This window comes from Thrips palmi, unplaced genomic scaffold, assembly GCF_012932325.1.
Source record: "Thrips palmi isolate BJ-2018 unplaced genomic scaffold, TpBJ-2018v1 HiC_scaffold_6, whole genome shotgun sequence".
NCBI lineage: Eukaryota > Metazoa > Arthropoda > Insecta > Thysanoptera > Thripidae > Thrips > Thrips palmi.
In genome coordinates, this window is record NW_023144633.1 from 771,816 (window position 1) to 789,672 (window position 17,857).

The 17,857-nt window shown below is 64.6% G+C and overlaps 1 protein-coding gene across 1 annotated transcript in view; it reads left to right on the forward strand.

Annotated features, from left to right (window-relative positions):
* The window catches only part of LOC117651698 (ribonucleoprotein PTB-binding 1-like), a 47,323-nt gene that overhangs the window by 571 nt on the left and 28,895 nt on the right, over positions 1-17,857 (forward strand). The window lies entirely within an intron of this gene.

Genomic DNA, 17,857 nt, shown 5'->3' on the forward strand with positions numbered 1-17,857 from the left:
TGTGCAGATCCCCTTCCAGTGTCAATTCCCGAGGCCCGGCGAGGATCCTCTGTGGCGCGCTGCGTCCCGCCCAGGACACGGCCAGGACACGGCCAGGACACGGCCAGGACACTCCCAGGACGGCGGGATCAACAAGTGTGCGCGTTCCAGCGCTGCGCTGCAGGGCGGCACCACTGTCTGAGATGGCCAACGAGGCCAACGGGGATGCAGTGCGATCAGCGTTCAGTTTTTCATGGCGCCTTAACCACCACCGAGGGTCAATGCATTTTTCATACACGCCTCCCGCTTCTCCCCCCTTTTCGCGCCGCAAATCCCCGCCCCGGTCATGCCGCGTTTGAAGCGACCAGTCTGTCATTTTCAGCCCCAACTATTTTTAAACGTGAACAGGAAATTCAGTAGACTCTGGTGGTGTCGCGCGGTTAACCACGGCACTTCCCTGCATTAGGCATTACGCGCGGATTAGGTTTTGTATTATTAATCGCATGATTAGCATGAGCCTAACTGGCGTTAGGACCCTAACGTCTCCCCGGGGGCAGCCGCCGGGGCGCGCTACGCCACGCCACGACCTTGTTCGCCAAAATTAAGCCACAATCGGCTCACTATCAAAGCAAATGTTTGAGTTTTGAGTCCGAGGCTGCGAGTCAGGCAAGCGTGAGCCGCTCGGCTGGAGCAGGCTGTGAGACTTGTTGTCTAGGGTTTGCTCTTCGGGCACCCCTATCGTGGCCCTGCGGGTTGGTGTCCAACTCCGACGCGCCCTACACTGCGAGGATGAGGGACGATCAAGACGGACGTCGTGTTTTCCTCTCTTCTCCCTGCAGCCGAGCACAGCCGCCTCCCTGATAGGCCAGGCTGATAGAGGGCGCCGCTGCCTTGCTGCTCTGCTCCCCCACACCTCACCTGATTGCCTCACCGGAAATGGGCCCCGTCGTCGCCGTCGTGGACAGGCGTTGACTTTTCCACCCCAGCCACCTGGTTGGTTCAGGAGGATCGTTTCGTCTCTCTCGCGCCCCTTCGGGACTCCCTGTGAGTGCGACAGAGTGACGAGACGATTCTTCGGAGCCAGACGGCAGAAATGGGCAGTCTCGGCCCCCGGTCCAGTGGGCAGTGCGACGTCGCTGTCGAATCGCCACTTAGACGTCCGGGAGTCTGCCGGCTGATTTAGAACCGAACGGCGTCTGTCTCTCTCGCACCCCCACGGGCCGTCCTGCGAGTGCGAGAGAGACAGAGCGACGAAAGTGCTTCACCCGATGGGATTGCCCAGAGGGAGAGGTGACAGTCGGGCCGCTCCGGCGCAGCATCGAGACCCGCATCGCCTGCCCTTGCCCTGCCTGCCCCCATCGTGCGGCACCCTCGCCCTGTCGCCGACACACTGTGCAGTCTGCTCTGTGTTTCAACTGACGAGTCTGATTCCGAGGAGTCACTTCGCCTTATCACCAGGTCGCTCTGTCTCTGTCGCACTCACAGCGCGTTCCGGGTGGTAGAGGGTCAGAGCGGTCTGCTGGTTCTGCAGCCGGCTTCGAATGCTTCGAATGGGTGAACCGCGGTCGTTCCCCGGTTGTTCGGGTCGAGGGCGTCTCAGTGATTGTGTTTGGATGGCGGCCCGGCGAGCCCGGCGGCCACGCAACACTTGTAACTCGCTTACGGCGCGGTGGTCGAGGTGGTCGGCCCGCCGGCCGCTGTAAGTGTGGCCAACCCGTTCCCGGTCAGGCCCGTCAGGCCGCCGTATTGGTGGGCCATGATGAGACCCCTGTGGGCCCTCAGGCGGGCTGGGCCCTCGGTGGTCCTGGTGGGCCGGCCCGCCTTGACGTTGCACTGCGCTGCGCTAAGTTGGCAACGCTGGAGGCTTGTGTGGCTCGGCTGGGATGGGCGGTGCGTGTTGCCGGCCCGGCGGGGAAGGGGAGGGGGAAGGGGGGCGAAGGAGCCCAGCCAGCTGTGGTGGAGAGGAGGGGGCGGCTCCGGACGGCACCGGCCGGCTTCTTTGTCTAAAAAGAAGCCAACACCACGTCTCGGCCGAGCCGAGCCGAGCCGAGCCGGGCCGAGCCGGGCATTCCGAACCTCCTCCCGGACTCCAGCGAGCGGCGGGCCGGCGGGGCGCGTCCGAGGTGGCCGTCGAGGGGCCCGGCCAACGTCGTCACGGCCAAGGCCTGGCCGGCCAAGACGGTCGCGACGCCCCGGACGCGTCCCGGGTACCGTCAGCCAGCCAATGAACCTTGCGCCCTGGAGGCCAGGAAGCCTGGAGCTGGAGTCACACTGGAAGTCCTTCTGGAGGCTGTGCCGGCCGCGCTGCCCTACAACCAATTCCAATTTGTTTGAGTCGCTGCCGCCAATTGTTGCGTGTCTTGTCAGTCTCCCTCGCACCCTCGCGGCACGCCCGGCACGCCCCACGAGTGCGACAGAGAGAGACGCGCCCCCGCGGAATCAGTCCGCTGCAACCTGTTGCGAGGGTGCTGGGTACACGTCTAACTTTGTGGGGTGCGCCCAGCCCAACCCTTTGTCTTGTGTGTGGGGGGCCGTCCTGGAAACAGGCGGGGAGGCGAGCACGTCAGCGCGGCCGACACGCAAATGACTTCGGGGCGTTATGGACGGTCCCCTGGAGTGGAGCCCACCGCCGCACCTCACTTTGAACAACGGCAACCTGCTGGCGACCTGCTTCGCGGCCTGCGAGTACACAGGCACCGAGTCCTTCTGCGAACGCGTGGAAGCGGGAGCTCGGGAAAGTAATTAAAATTTGGGCAAAAGTAGTGTGGCGGTCGGAGGGAAGCCCGCTGGGCCGCTGGATTACGCGTGCGGCCCGCGCGGCGCCCCGGCGGAAAGCCTGGAAAGCCCACGCGACGTCCCTGGAAGTCTGGAAGTCCGGGAGTGATGGCTGAGATTCCGGGATTCCAAGGCGAGGCTGCGCGCCAGTGCGCGCCAGTGCGCGGCTCAGGGACGGGTAGCAGGGTAGCAGGCGTAGCAGGTAGGGTCTTTGGACTGCCTGGCCGCGCCGCACGGGGTCGCTGTCCTAGCGCGGCAGCGCGGCCGTGCCATGCGGGTACTCTGCGGTACGTACTCGCCGGTACAGCGGCCTGCAAAATACGATTGCGGTGGCCGCGCGCGGATGACGGCAGCCACGATGACGGCGGTCACGATGACGGTCACGAACATGAAGGGTTCTGATTCGCGTGACTGGCGCGCGCGTGTGTGAATGCGCGCATGTGCATCTGTGTGTGCATGTGTGCGAGGAACGGGTGCGGCGCTGCAGGGCCACTGCGACTCGGAGCCCCCACCCTCGAAGGAATTGCCGCTCGCTTTGCCCTGGGCCTTGGTCTGGGCCTTGGTGGCCTTCCAGCGGGGCCGCCATGCGAGGGGGATGAGTTGGTCGTCTGGGAAATGGAAGGGTTGTGGGAGGGGATGGCATATTGCGCGCGCCAGGCCGAAGGCAGTCCCGAGCACGACAGGCTGCACACGGGCCCCGCTGGCCCCGCCGGCCCCGCTGGCCCCGCTGGGGGTCGCTTCGCTAGCTTCGCTGGGCCGCCTGCTGCCGCCCCCAGGGCCCCCGGGGCCGAAAAGAACCGGAGGGAAAGTTATCGGTTCGCGCGTGAAATCTCGTCTCGTCCGGGGGGTGGGATATTCTGGATTTTAGCGCGTGCGATACTCGATATACTCGCTGGGCATATGATCCTCTCGAGGGGCCGGCCTGGGGGTTGCACGGCGCTGCCGCGGCCTGCAGCCCCCCCCCCCTTTTTCCACCACACGTGTAGTGCGTACAGTGCACACGTCGCCTGTTGCCAAGGAAAGCAGTTTGCCTTTCGTCGGCGTGGTGGCCCGTAAATCGCACCTCGCGGCCCGCGAACGAGGCCCGCCAGGCCCACAAGGTCTAGGTGTAGGTCACTGAATCTCTGAAAGTTGCAGACCTCTCCGCGTTCCGTTCTTGTCGGCGATTGTTCGGAAAGCAGACGGCGGCGCTAACGAAAGTAATTGCAGGCACGAGCGGCTCGGCGATGGCCGTCATGATGTAGAGCAGACCCCGCCGAGGGCCGGCCGGCCAGGGCCCCACCAGGGCCCCGCCAGGGCCCCGCCAGGGCCCCGCCAGGGCCCCGCGGTTGACTCGCTGGCGCGGAACAAGTGGCAGGCGTGCCGCGTCGCTGACGGTTCCCAGCAGGCTGATTCCGAAGCCCTCTCTCTCCCTCTCGCACCCCTGCCGAACGCCCCATGAGTGAGACGGAGCGCTGTCGAGCAGCTCAGGGCGGCTTTCGGGGTTATTTCTCCTCTCCATGCTTCATGCTTTGGAATCTGGCTGGGTTCATGTTCCAAGTCTGGTGCGTGGGGCGGACGGAAGCCCCGAGCAGGGGGTCGGGGAAGCGGTAGGTGTTGAACCAATAAAAGTGGAGCACCCAACTTACCCCCTCCCCGTGAATCCGTGCGTCCCCTACAACGCGTCCTTGCGGGATGCAGGTCACGCCCGCCGTGCCCCGCCGTGGCCCCACACTGCCCGGGATGGCCTGGCCGAGAATGAGGGCGGGGGAAGGGAAAAAGATGAAAAGGAAGGGAAAAACGACCCTGAGATAAAGGGAGCCCGGGAGCCTGGCCTGGCTGGCCTGCAACAAGTGGCGCCATCTTGGAAAAGGGCGGCCGCTTTTCGAGCCCACCGCCGCCCCTGTGTGCCGCGAGTCGTTTCCGTCGTCTCTCTCGCTCCCATGGGGCGCGGCGTGCAGGTGCGAGAGAGACGGCGCGACACTGCTAGGCACTGCGCTGCTGCCGTGGTGCTGCCCGCAGTGCGATGCAAAGCGCGCACAAACTTTGTGCCCCGAGACTTTGTTGATTTTGCCGTCCGGCCGTCCGCCCTCGGAGCGCGGCGTGGACGTGGACATGGACGTGCCGGCCAGGGTCAGCCTTATCTTATTTGGCGAGGGAACACGGGGCCCCTTTGAGGTGGTCGCTGCGTCGCTGCACCGCCCCGCCGCCCGAGTGTCACGTCTCTCTCTCTCGCACTCGAGCGGCGTCCCCGTGTGGGTGCGAGAGAGACAGCGACCGCCCTGGCGCGTCCTAGCCTCCCCTCGGGGACGTGGAAGATAGCGTCCTTGGCGTCCTTGCCGGTCCTTGCATGTGTTACTCAATAGGGCGCATTACCTCACACGGCGTCTGCCTGAAGCCCTCCGGCCTGACTGGCCTGACGCTCCAGAGGTCCCTTCCCCTTCCCCTTCCCCTCGCCGGCCACGCGGCCACACCTCCACAGGTTCATCCTGAGTCATTGCCAGGGCCGCGTCGCGGCGTCGCGGCGGAGAGGGCCGGCCTGGCATAGCCTGCCCGCGGCCGCACGCACTCTGTCAGGAAGGTGGAACCAGCCCAGCGCCGAGCCAGCCTAGTGCCTCCAGTGCCGTGGCCGCCCATCGGGTGGACCCACCTCTACCTGTGGAATCCAGCCCCATTCGGTCGCTGGCGTCCAGCAGCGTCCAGTCGTTGGACGTGAGCGCGCCCAGGCCGCAGCGCAGCGGGCAGTCGGACGGGGTCAAGCGATGTTCAGCTGGATGCACAGGCAGGCAGACAGACAGACAGACAGACAGACAGACAGACAGACAGACAGACAGACAGACAGACAGACAGACAGACAGACAGACAGACAGACAGACAGGCGAGTCTTGTAGGGCCCACGCCCCCTAGATAGCTGTTACAGTAAAGGTGGGCCATCCGTGATGTAACTTGGAGGACCGCGCGGTGTAAGCACCGGAACCGTGAAAGGAACGAAAAAGACGACGACGACGACGAAGAAAAAAAGAAAATGACGTGGGTTTTTGAACCCGAGCCGTGGGCATGAGGGTCCTCCTCTTTGGCGACGCGACGACGACTCGGCACGCTCCGCTGGTTTTGTATCGAATCGAAAGAGAGGGGAGAGAGGGAGGGAGCTAGAGCGGAGGGCGTAATGATCCAGTGGAAGGAAGGAGGAGGAAAAAGGTGGATTATTTTTTGGTGGCGAGGTAGCGCGGCAGTAAAATTGGTGGTTTGCGCGGCCGACCATTGTGCGCGGGGGGGCAGAGCAGGCAGAGCACGTCAGAGCACTGTGGAGCGCGGCATGATAACCCCCCCCCCTCCTTCCCCTCCCCCAGTGTAGCCAAAGTAGGGTACAGTCCTGTATTGAAGCAACTTGACTCAAGTATTCGCCTCTCGATATGCTATTTCGTTACGAATATTTCCTTCCCCGAGTTCAACTTCTTTTCTTGTCGGCCCGTCCGTCCCTCTCCGGGGGCTTTTTCGCCATTGGGTCGCGCCGCCGCGCCTCGCCGGACTTACGTCTTGTTAGGCAACCCGCCGGGCGCTGGGCCGTGTGGGCCCTAGGCGCCCTAGGCCCTGCGTAGGGCGGCCCAGAGGCGGTCCCCGCTTGGCACCTAGGGGGGCCGACCGGCCGACCAAAGGGCCCCGAAGGGCTGCCGGCCAATAAGGTTGCCCCCCGTCTTGGTCAGCGCGGCAGGGCGCGGCAGGGCGCTCAAGGGCGCAGCTACCCCGCCCAGCGCCCGTGTCGCCGGCACGGATTTCCAGTGGTCTGGCCACGCCTCGGTCCGCCCCAGAAATAAAATGAATCCGACAAGAAGCGGAAGCGGGTGCAAAAAGAAGTGGATTTTGTTTCCGTCGTGTGAATGCGTGGGTTGCGTTGTGAGTGAGTGAGAGGAGTTTTGACAGTTGATCAGGTTGCCGCCCGTCTGGGACGCGATGTGTGCTGTATACAATGGCATGCAAAGCTCAATGTCCAGATCCCTATCCGACCCTCGGCGACACGAGAAAGGGGCTGAGGGTCCGCGGCCGTGCCTCCAACCAAGTCCTGCCCCAAGCCCTGCCCCAAGCCCTGACGAAGGTCTTGGCCGGCCCTGGAGTGAGCCCGACGCGAGGCTAGGCGCAGCGGACTCACTCCGAGATTCGATTTGGTCGCTCCGTCTCTCTCGCACTCGTGCGCAACGCCGCGTGGTGCGAGCGAGACGGGGCGACGAACACGGCTCTGGGAATGAGTCGGCGCGGGCTCCCTCTGGAGGCGCCTCGTCTCCGAGACAGTTTAGTCCCCCTGTCACCGTCCTCTCCTCGGCGGGGCCATGGCGAGGCAAACCCCCCGGCGCCCGAATCCAACATTCATTTTCTGGGTTTACAAACAATGAGCTGCGTTTACAGCACAGCGGCTCACAAAGGCCCCCGAAAACGAGTCCGGTGCCGCCATGCCGCGCTAGCCGCGCCGCTGCCTTGATGTAATTAAAAACGCCATGGCGGAATCGCACACCGCCAAAAACGGCGACCAAGTGGCGCTTGCCGCGGCTTGCCGGCACCACGTGTGCGTACAGGCGCAGGCCGCAGCGACGGCGCTGGCGCTGGGGCCGGCGCTGGCACTCCGGCCGTCGCGGTGGCGTGGCTGTACGACTGTACGCGCGAAGGTCGCTGACCCACCGCGCCGCCACGCCGCCACGCCGCGATCCGGCCAGGAGGCAGCCTGCCCGGCCCAGGTAGGTAGGCCCCTGCCTGCCCCTGCCAGGCTCACCAAATAACGGACATCGGATCAGACGAGATCGCCTCGCTGGAACTCGTTTGACGCCCCGGAGGCTCCCAAGGCGCCCGAGTGCTGCCTGGTGCTGCCGCTGGCTGCCGCTGCAGCAGCGCGGTGCAGCGGCGAGAAGGGCCTCTTCGTCGGGAAGGGCTCGCGGCGAAGCGGCGACGTGTGAGGCCGGCAGGCTGGCCGCCGGCACGCCGTCGGCACGCCGTCGGCGGCGCGGACTCGTTGATGCGCTCCAGCAAAGCAGGAATGGCGGCCGCGCTGCGCCGCGCCGCCCGGGGCCTTGGGAAGGAAGGTGCGTGGCGAGGCGACGGCGGCTGCTGCCCAGCGGCCAAGCTTGGCCAAGGCGGCGGAGGCCCCCTCTACCCCTTCCCCCCCCTCGCCGCCGGCCCTCGGGGCGCTGGCCCATGACTGCGGACTGCGGCGGCCCGCGCGCCTGCCTGCCTTGCTGCCTTGCCGCGGCTGGACGCCCTTGACACTGGCGCGGCTTGCTGTCCTTGGCGGAGAGCTTTGCGCCGGACTGACGGACGCCGCGCTTGACGGGGACGATGTGCTTGGCGGACACCGGGTACTTGGCGGGCCACAGTGGGCCAGGCGGCCAAAACTCTAGACGCGTTTTGAGCTCCAGAGTCGCTAAGTGGGACTCGAACCGAACGTGTGACCCCACCAATGGATTCCTCGTCCGGAGAGCAGTCCATTGGTGGGGTCACACGTTCGGTTCGAGTCCCGTTTAGCGACTCTGGAGCTCAAAACGCGCTTAGAATTTTGGCCGTCTTCTGGCCCACTGTGCGGACGCCCTGGCGGGCTCAGCCAATGGCTCAGCCCGGCGGGCTGCGTGTCTGAGGCGTATGCAAAGCCAGTCGGAAAATTGGCGTCGGAGCGATCCAGGCAGGCGCGGCTGGCGCAGGGATGCAGTCTAATGAAGAGACGGCCTAGTCGGCCCCGCCAGTGTGCCCGCCAGCGTGCCCCCGCTGCCGCTGCGCCGCGCCTGTGACAATAAGTACGTCGGCTAGGTTTTGCATAATTGACGAAGGGCGTTGCAGCAGCCGGTCCAGAACGGCGAGCACGGCCCAACCCCCTCCCCCTCCCCCTCCCCCTCCCGCCGTGCCGTACCCTCGCCCCTGTGGAGTCGTTTTCAAGCGTCGCTCTAATTCGCGGACCATTCAGCAGACTGGTTCCGAGCAAAGCGTTATTTCGTCGCGCCGTCTCTCTCTCCCTCTCTCTCGCGCCCGAAGGGGGGCGAGAGTGCGAGAGCGACAGCGCGACGAAAGCCCTCTTGGCGGCGCGGCGCGAGGGGCGTGGGGGAATGAACGCGACTCCTTTCCGACGCCGCTCCGCGACCGCCCCTCATAACCAAAACAATTCACATCCACGGAACGTGCAAGCAGAAGCCTCGGCGGCGGGGCGACGGGCACGGCGTGGCACGGCACGGCACGGCACGGCAAGGCGCGGCGGCAGGCACGCAGGCCTTGCCGGGGCGTGGCCGCCTGGTGGCCGCGCGGCCGCGGCGTGGCGGGGCTCAAGTGTCCAGACGCATCACATTCAAGACGCGACGCGACGCAGGAAGTGGGCGCGGGGGACGGCGGCGGCGAGGCCCCCGACGACGGGAAGGAAAGAAAAGGAGAGAAAAGAATAAACGCAACGTCAACAACAAGTTTAATTGCCGGCATGTCTTTTCCAAAGTTGGTGCGGCGGCCGGCGAATTTGAACCAAGGTGTAAACGCGGGGAAACTCGGCGCAACTCACTGGGGGGGAGTCTAATTGGCTTTTCCGGAAGCGGCGCGGAGGCCGAGGAAAAACGCAAAACCGGAAATGGACTTGGACTTGTAAATTTGGGGGGGCGGGATTGAGTTATTCCGTCGGCGGCGCGCGCGTTCAGAGACAACAACAACAACATCGACGAGGACGATGGCAGCCGAAACAACAACAAAGGGCCGAGAAAAACGCTCCGCTGTGCAGGGCGCCCATTCATGACGACGGGAATCGGAGTGGAATTAGCCAGGGCCCGCGTCGTGTGGGATCATCCTCTCCACTCAACCCACGCACACACACACACACACACACCATTCTCTGATTTTCTGGAGGCGATTCCGCGACTGGCCCGTGCGCGGCGGGCGTGGCGCGCTTGGTGTCCCGAGAGTGTCATGTAGGCGGCCACGTCACACGGTCACAGTCGCACTCGCGGGAAGGGGGGGGGGAGAGAAATGTGTCTTCATCATGTGTGTACACTACGAGCTACGCGCCCTGTGGTGCCAGGGCTGCAGTTAGAGTTTTCAAGGCAGGGCCCCTTCCTCGTCCCGCGCTGGTGTTTCTGCCTCTCTCTCGCACTCGTGGGGCGTCCCATGTGGGCGGCATGAGAGAGACCGATCGCCGGAAAGACTCTGAATCGGACTGCTGGCTGTGGCCGGCCGGCGGACCGTCGCCGGAGGGCTGCCCACTGGAAACGCCCCTGAGTCGCCCGGAGGGAGTTGGCCTGTTGACAGTGTGGGGCTGGTCTGTGTGTGTGCGAGCCATCCCGTGGGTGGGGATCAAGCTTCCCTTGAAATTGTTGGAGCTAACACACACACACCTGCTAAAACACACCCACACGCTTACCTCCAAACTCTCTCGACACACACTCAGAGCGGAGCCGGTGGCCACGGTCCATCCATCCGTCCATCCGCGCGGCACGGCGAGGTTTGCCGGTCGTTTTGGCGCTGGTTTCCGCTGGCGGCTCCCCGCTTCTCGCTCTGTTGACATCGGCCCGCGCCGTCAGCTCGCGGCGCTCGCGGGCAGTGGCGGGCCGCCGCGGTAGTGGAGCGCGACTTCTGAAAGGTAAGCAGCGAGGACTTTGTTTCCCACTTTGTTGGTTTACGAGTCCGGGTCAGGGAGCCGGGCTCCTAGTCCACCATTTCACGGGCCGGTGACTGGCCCTGGCCGTCCTGGCCTGCCGTCGGCGTGGCGATGGTGGCAGCCCTGCCCCGCGGCTTTGCCCTTAACGGCGCGTTATTTTAAACTTGGGTTTGTGTTGGCGCCGTTGGCGCGCCCGCCGGGTCCTCGAGGGCGCCGCGAGATGGCGCTGTGGCCGCGTCGCGGCGTCGCGGCGTCGCGGCGTCGCGTCCTCGCTCGCGGGGACGTCCGCGTCCGCGCGGCATTAATATGGAACGGGCCGCTCTGAATGCGACGGTGGAATTGATGCAATGGCATGGCATCGGGAATGGAACCGTTTTCGTCTGTCTGCTCTTGGTAGGGACACAAGGGCACTGCGCGCCGAGGCGACGCCGACGCCGCCGTCCCCAGGATCCTCTCGGCGTCCTTGAGGAATCTCTCGGCGTCCTTGAGAAACCTCCCCTGGCGGGGCTGCGCGGGTAGGGGTTGGACGTCGGCGAAATGCACGAGGTGAACGGAGAACGGCGCCTCACTCTCGCGGTCTATGGTACAGATCGCCGCCGCAGGAGCGAGGTTGTCCCTCGGGTCGTCCTGGGCCCAGGACTGGAGGGTCTTGTTGAGGAAACCGAACCGTCTCCCTCCGCGGAGGGCTTGGCCACAATGTCACGGGGCATCGGGCCCCTCACGTCGTCGGCCACGGACCTGTCTCAAACTGATCCTTCCCCCGGCGGGCACACACACACGCACACACACACACACACACACGTGCGCTTCTAGTTCCTTTCAATCCCCCTTCCAATCGGTTGGAGTGCAGGCAGCAGGCACTACACCGCCGCCGCCCCGTTGTGTTTCATTCCGATATACTGCAGACTGATTCCGAGAGGCGTTTTCGTCGCTGCGCGGGTCTCCGTCGCTCCCATGGGGCGTCCCGTGTAGGCGCGAGAGAGACGGAAACGACTCTCGGCATCAGTGTGCGGTACATGGCCGGCGGGCCCGGCACGCCGTGTCCGTTTGGATGGTCTGGACCGCGGTGCTTGTCCGCCCCGTCAGCCGGGCGGGCCGTCAGCCCGTCAATGGGCGCTCTGTGCGCGGGCCGAGCGGGGCGAGCGGGGCCTGTTCTGCGTCAGGCTGTGCATCATGCTGGCTGGGCAGGACGTGCTCGCCGTGGTGGTGCAGCGGGACGCCGCGGGCGTGCTGGCGTGGGTGTGGCGCGGGGGTTTGTGCGCGCAGTGGGGCATCCGTTTATCACGTGACGCGTGTCTTTAGTGCCGCGTGAACCTTGACCCCGCGAGGCTGTGGGGAGGGGAGGCGAGGTTCCCAGTGTGGCGGCGGGTGGTGGGTGGTTTCTCCCGATTGGTCCTTCGGCGAATCGCCCTCGGGTTGCGCTTTCCCGTGGCTTTCCTTTCTCTTTGCCGGTGCTTGCCCGGCGCTGCCTCGCCGCCTGGCTTCCCGATAACCGCAGACTCGCCCTCGGAACGCGGTGCCGCCGTGATGCTGCCGTTTACAAGTTGGCGCTCCGCGCAGGACATTGCAGGACCCGGCAGGACCCGCAAGGACCCTCCAGACGCCGGGAATGGAGCGGGACGCGTTGCGGTCGCCCCGGGTCGCCTTGGGGTCGCTGGTGCACTCGAAGGGGCGGCGCCGCGCAGTGGATTTGCCAGAAGACCGGTGGAGGTCGGTTCGAGTCCCATTTAGAGACTCGGGAGCTCAAAACGCGTCTAGGGGTTTGGCCGCTTCACCGGTCCTCTGGCAAATCCGCCCCGTCGTCCTCAGGGCTACGAAGGGTGGCTCGTCGCCTCGCAGTGCAGGGACTACCCGGTCGGCGGGCTACCCAGTCAGCGGGCTCGCGAGCGAGCTCTTTCACGGATCAGAAATTAATTCAATTAAAAAGTTGGTCCGGCGGAGTGGTGCGCTGCGTCGCGTCGGCGCGTCGCGAGGACGTCGTCGGCTCGTCGCGTCGCCGTTGGGAGTGCCAACTCAATGGCGTGCTTGTCCGTCAGGGCTGGCGGGCCTCGGCCGCCCTGCCGGGCTCATCGTAGGGCCGTGAATGAGTCGCTTTTAAAGTTTTAATCATACGGCTCGCGACTCCGCTCCGCCCCCGAGCTCCCGTGCCCTGGCTAGCAGCCTTTCGCGTCCACGGCGTCGGCCCGGCGCCCCGACCCGGAAATAGCGTCCTCGTTGGCGGGCCTTGGCCGGCCCTGCAGGTGTCGGGTCCGGCTCTCCAGGCCACTCCAGCCGGCGGACAATCGCGCCACGTAATTTATAAATGGGACAGCGAGGCGTCGGGGTGGATCGCTTCTGTGCGGGTCCGCCGGGGGTCTGGCTGGAGGGGCTGGAGCCATGGCTGGAGCTCGCGCTGAGTTCCAGCTTGGTTCCAGCTTCCAGCGCGAAGGGCGGGTCGCGCTCAAGTGTGTTGCCATCATCATCATCATCATCAACGCTGTTGGGGTCGGGTTAGTTCTGTAGTGCGCTCCAGCCCGCTCCACTCTGCAAGGGGTTTGCTGTTCCAGGGGGCTCCAGGCCCGGCTCCAGGCTGCAGGGTGCCTGGAAAGAAATCCGATAGCGGGTGGCTGCTCTGCCCGCTGCCAGACGGGCGGGGGAACACCGTCCAGAAGTTGATTCGCTAAGCGGCTTTGTTTATGGATCGTGCGGGGCAGCTGAGCGGAACGGTTAAAATCTTGCGAAATCCGACGAAATTTTTACCCTGAAGAAATCTTGTGTCCCCAAACATCCAATGTGGTTGCCCCCTCGGATGGAACGGGGTGATCCACAGTCGCTCTCTCTCTCGCACCCGTGCGGGACGCCGCATAGTGCCAGCAGTGCGAGGGAGACGGAGCGACCGGGCCGCTGCCATATTGACGGCGGCTGCTCTTCGCCACGCCGCCACGCTCTAGCACAGCACACGCCCACGCTGCGGCACCGTAAATTAAGCCCCCTTGGCTACCAGTGTAGTAGCAGGCAGGGCACAACCCGAGAGGCACCGCAGCCTCGCACAAACACACACACACACACACACACACACACACACGCGCTGATTTGATTAATATCGCCGCCGATACGATCTACTCCGCCCCTCGCCGCCGGGAGGGACACCTGCTTGTTTGACGTTGGCATGCCGCCCGGCAAACCATGGTGGGCCCCGTGGGGCAGGCCTGGAGTGGAGGGTCCTGGAGAGCCTCAGAGGGTCCTGGAAGGGTCCTGCAAGGACCTGGAAGGGGCGGGCGAACCCGAGCAAACCCCGCTTTCGCGCACAGGGGCCTCGGACAAGGACGTGCGCCCGTTTGCGTTTGTCGTGAGTTTCGAGTGTATCGGATTGTTGGCGGCGCGGCGCTGCCTGTGCGTGCTTCTGTGTGTGTTTGTCCCTCTCTCCCTCCCTCTCCGTCTGCGTGATGTTTGCTGTGGAACACATGCTTCTTGGGGGCGTTGCTCGGGCGCGGCGGGGCGAGGCGGTGCGGCAGCTCGGCTGCGGCTGTACATCTGATGAGAACATTTTGAGAACAAGGAAACCCTTTACGCCCCACCCCACCCCCCGCCCCTTCCGCCGGTCCCAGCAGTGCGCGGTGGCTGGGATTGGCTGAGGCTGTCTCCGAGTCTGTCTGTGCGTCTGTCTGCCTGTTTGCACACACACACACACGCACACACACACTGACAGAAATTTGACTATCGCAGTATACGCGGCACGGTATTGTCTGAGGCCACCTGCCGCGTGCTGCGTATAGTACGAGGGGAGTGCGATGCTGTCGCGCTGTGTGTTTCTGAATGCTAAACTGTCAATACGCTTGTCGCGCCCGTATTTGCACGTCGTGTCGTCGACATGTCGTCGCGGGGGCGGCACACACACACACACACACACAGAGAGAGAGAGAGAGAGAGAGAGAGAGAGAGAGAGAGAGAGAGAGAGAGAGAGAGAGAGACAGAGGGCGTTGTTTGCGCTCACCTCCGCGACCTGGCTCAAATTGCGGCCGCGATGCTTTCTAGGTCATCCCTTGGTGGCGGCCGCGGTGGTTGAGGTTCGGCTCTGGGCGTCTCGAGGGAGGCCTCGGATTTACTATTCTGTGTATGGACTCCTTTGAGCCCCTTTGTAGGTGGCGGTTTGCTGCTAAGGGCGCCTCTGTGTGTGTGGTGTGTGTGTGTGGGGGGGGGGTGTCCGTGTCGCCCCTTGCAAGGGCCCGCCGCTGCAGAGCCGGGCCCTTTCCGCGCGAGGGACTGGCGGGAACATGAGACGCGGAGAAACATGACGAGCTGACGGAGCGGCAAAAAGTCGCGGGCGACGGACAGGGATGAGAAATGGAAGAAGGCGAGGGTGGATGCTACTTTTCATATTTGAGCCGGGATGGCTGGCTGGTGCGTGTGATGTAGCCAGTGCCGCCCCACACGGCCTAACCCGCCCTTATCTCGCCGCCATGGCGTGCCACGCGTGGCCGTTGGAGGAGCCGTAAAGAGCGCAGGTGTAAATCGGGCTCCAGGCCAGCGCCCCGGGGGGCCACCAAGACGCCGGCCCACCAGGCAGGCCCACCAGGCAGGCCCACCACCACCCCGTCAGCAACAAGTCAAGCGAGTCGGGCGGCCGGGGTGGAGGTCGTTGGGTCTATAAATAGGGCGCGGTGCATTCTGGGTGGGCGGCGCGGGGCGAGCCTCGCAGTCTCGCCAAAATGTCGAACGGTTCCCCATAAATCAGGCAACGACGTCGTCCTGGTGGCGGTTTAGAGCCTCACGCCCCGCCGCCTTGCGAGCTTCTTCTGTCTCTCTCGCGCCGCCGCGACGCCACCTTGAGCGCGACGGAGACGGAGCGACGCGGCGCTCGGAGGCAGCCGCCGGCTGCGCCCTCGCGGCCCACTTTACGGTGGTTTGAATCTCGCGCGCCTCTAACCAGGTTCCAGGCGGGATTCAGACGCCGCCTCGCCAACAACAAGGACACCAACAAGGAGCCCGTGTCCTCGGCGGGGCGGGACGGGGCGGGGCGGCGTTAACAGCTGCGCGACGCGCGTTGCCCCACGAGCGTGGTGTGTTGACGCAGTGACCCGAGCCACGGGCCCACGGGGCGCGCGGCCCAGAGGGAGGGGAGGGGGGGGGGGAGGGGGTTCCGCTTGACTTTCCACCGCGCTACACGGCGTCACGTCGCTTAGTGGGATCAGCCCCCCGGAGGACGGGTAGGTAATTAATGGACGCTCCCGGAAGAGAGAGAGAGAGAGAGAGAGAGAGAGAGAGAGAGAGAGAGAGCGACGACGGGCAGCCGGTCCGTCCCGAGGGGGGCGGCGGCGGCGCAGTTGACGTGCGACCTGTCGTGCCGGAAATTGAAGAGAGACAGAAAAAAGGGAGGAAAAAGTGACAGAAAATGTTGTGATAAGGGCCGGCTTGCAGTTTGACAGGTTGTCGAGTGCACCGCCGTGCCGAGCGCCGAGCAGGGCAGAGCAAAGGTGGGGCGGGCTTCAATCCCATTTGGCGGGGGCGGAGAGCGACTGAAGGCGACTTCCGGTCCGCACCGTCGTGTTGTAAGCGCACGCCCCGCCACGCCAAGCCTCGCCCCTGGAGGAGCCGGTGCAGGCACTTCCCTCGACTGCCGACTGCTTTTCGTTATTTATCGACTTCTTTCTTGCCTCGTCTTCACTTTTACATCAAAGCGAACGGTCGGACGCAGTGTGTGAATTTGAGAGGAGCCCTCGAAGTAGCGTAGCGCGTCGCGGGGCCGTGGCGGGGCAGGGCAGGGCGGCCCAGCTGCCGCCGTCCGTCAGGTCGCGGGGCCGTGGGGCCGTGGGGGCCGTCCGGGGCGGAAGGGGCCTACTCCGCCACCGGCGCCACCGCGCGGCTTGAAATCTTTAGGCATTTATTTAACATCCCGTGACAGACGCGGGCGCTCGGATCATCCATCAGGGGCGTCACACACACACACACACACACACACACACACACACACAGAGAGTCACACGAGTGCACAGGCGGTCAGACACACTCACACGCGCTCCCTCCCTCACAGACACACACAGACACACGCCTCGCTGCGCGCAGTATGTATGAATGGCGGCCGATTGGCCGTCCGTGCACACACGTCCGTGCTGCAGTCGCAAAGTTCCTCGAAGGTCGCTTTGTCACCAGCCGGGGGTCCGGCCGCCCCTCCACGGTCCGCGTCCGCCCTGGTCCGCCCCGGGGCCCGCGCGGTCCGCCCCGTCCGCCCGCACGCGAGCGGAATGCCTCGCTGAAAGCACTGAAAGCGCACGGCCACAAGCCAGCGCAGCCAGCGAAAGCCCCAAGCTTTCAGCCGCTTTCAGCGCTGCTCTGCCAGTGTGGTATCGGGCCGGGGGCGGGGCGGGGCGCGGCGGGGCGCGGCGGGGCGCGCTTTTAGACTGCAGTGTCGCATGGAGCGCCGCTCAATGCGACCGCCCCGCCCCGGGACTGCTGCCTGGTTGTTTTGCCCCGTTTTTTCCAGTGGCGTCTCTTTGACTAGTTTTATTGTGTGGCTTCGGCCAGCTCGTGGCGTACGTGGTGACGTGCCCCCAGCTCACCACAGTGGGCAAGAAGACCGGTGGAGGCGGCCAAAATTCTGAACGCGTGCGAGAGAGACAGAGACAGACGGTTCTCGGAATGAGTCTGCGAATAATGCAGCGAGTGGCAAAGGGTTGCGGAACGAGTGGAGCGAGAGAGACTGAGAGTGGCCCTGTGCGGCGAGAGCGAGGGGGATGGCTGCACTGTGTGGCGTGTGTTCGACGTGTGTGCGCGCCCTGTGTGTATTCAGCTCTGGCTCACCCGCGTTCTGTCTGCTTGTGTGTTCCAGGTGAGTTGAGTGTCAGCGCCAGGTCCGCTCGTCACCTTCAGCAGCTACAGCCTCCGGTCGCAGTACGCAGCCTCCCCCCTCCCCCTTCTCCTCCCCCTCCCTTCCCTCTCCCCTCCAAGCTCCCCTCCGCCCCCGCTTCTGGTCGTTCACCGATGCCCCTCGCGTGTAAGTAAGCCCTGATCAGACTGCTCGGCGTTGTTGTTGTTGTTTGACTGCCTCATTGTCCGGGGATTTGTTTCGCGCTGCCCCGTCCCCGCTCGGTCCATTCGGCCCATTCGGTCCATTCGACCGCCCGCACCGGCCGTCCCGTTCGTAAATTCGTTTCGTCGAACATCTATCGCGGCGGATATGCAATTTGCATAAAGCTGCTGCACGCTGGGCCCCGTTCGCCCTGCTGTGGTCGCGAGGGGGGGGGGGGTAATTTGTGCGGTTTGCTCGCCGAGCTGGACAAGGGGCGGCAGGGATGACGGGGGGGGGGGTGAAATGAGGGTAGGAGTGAGTGTAAAGGAGACGGGCGAGAAAGGGGATGAAAGGAGAGGCGGTAGCGGGTGAAGAAGGGGGGGGGGGGGTGAAGGGTGCGGGGCTGAAGCATGAATGCCTTGCGGAGGAATGGGGGAGTGTGAGAGGGTTGAGGTAGTCATGGAGCCACCTGCGCGGCGAGCAGAACACTGTAAAAACAAATCAGAGCCCGGTAACTCCAAGTTATTTTTTCT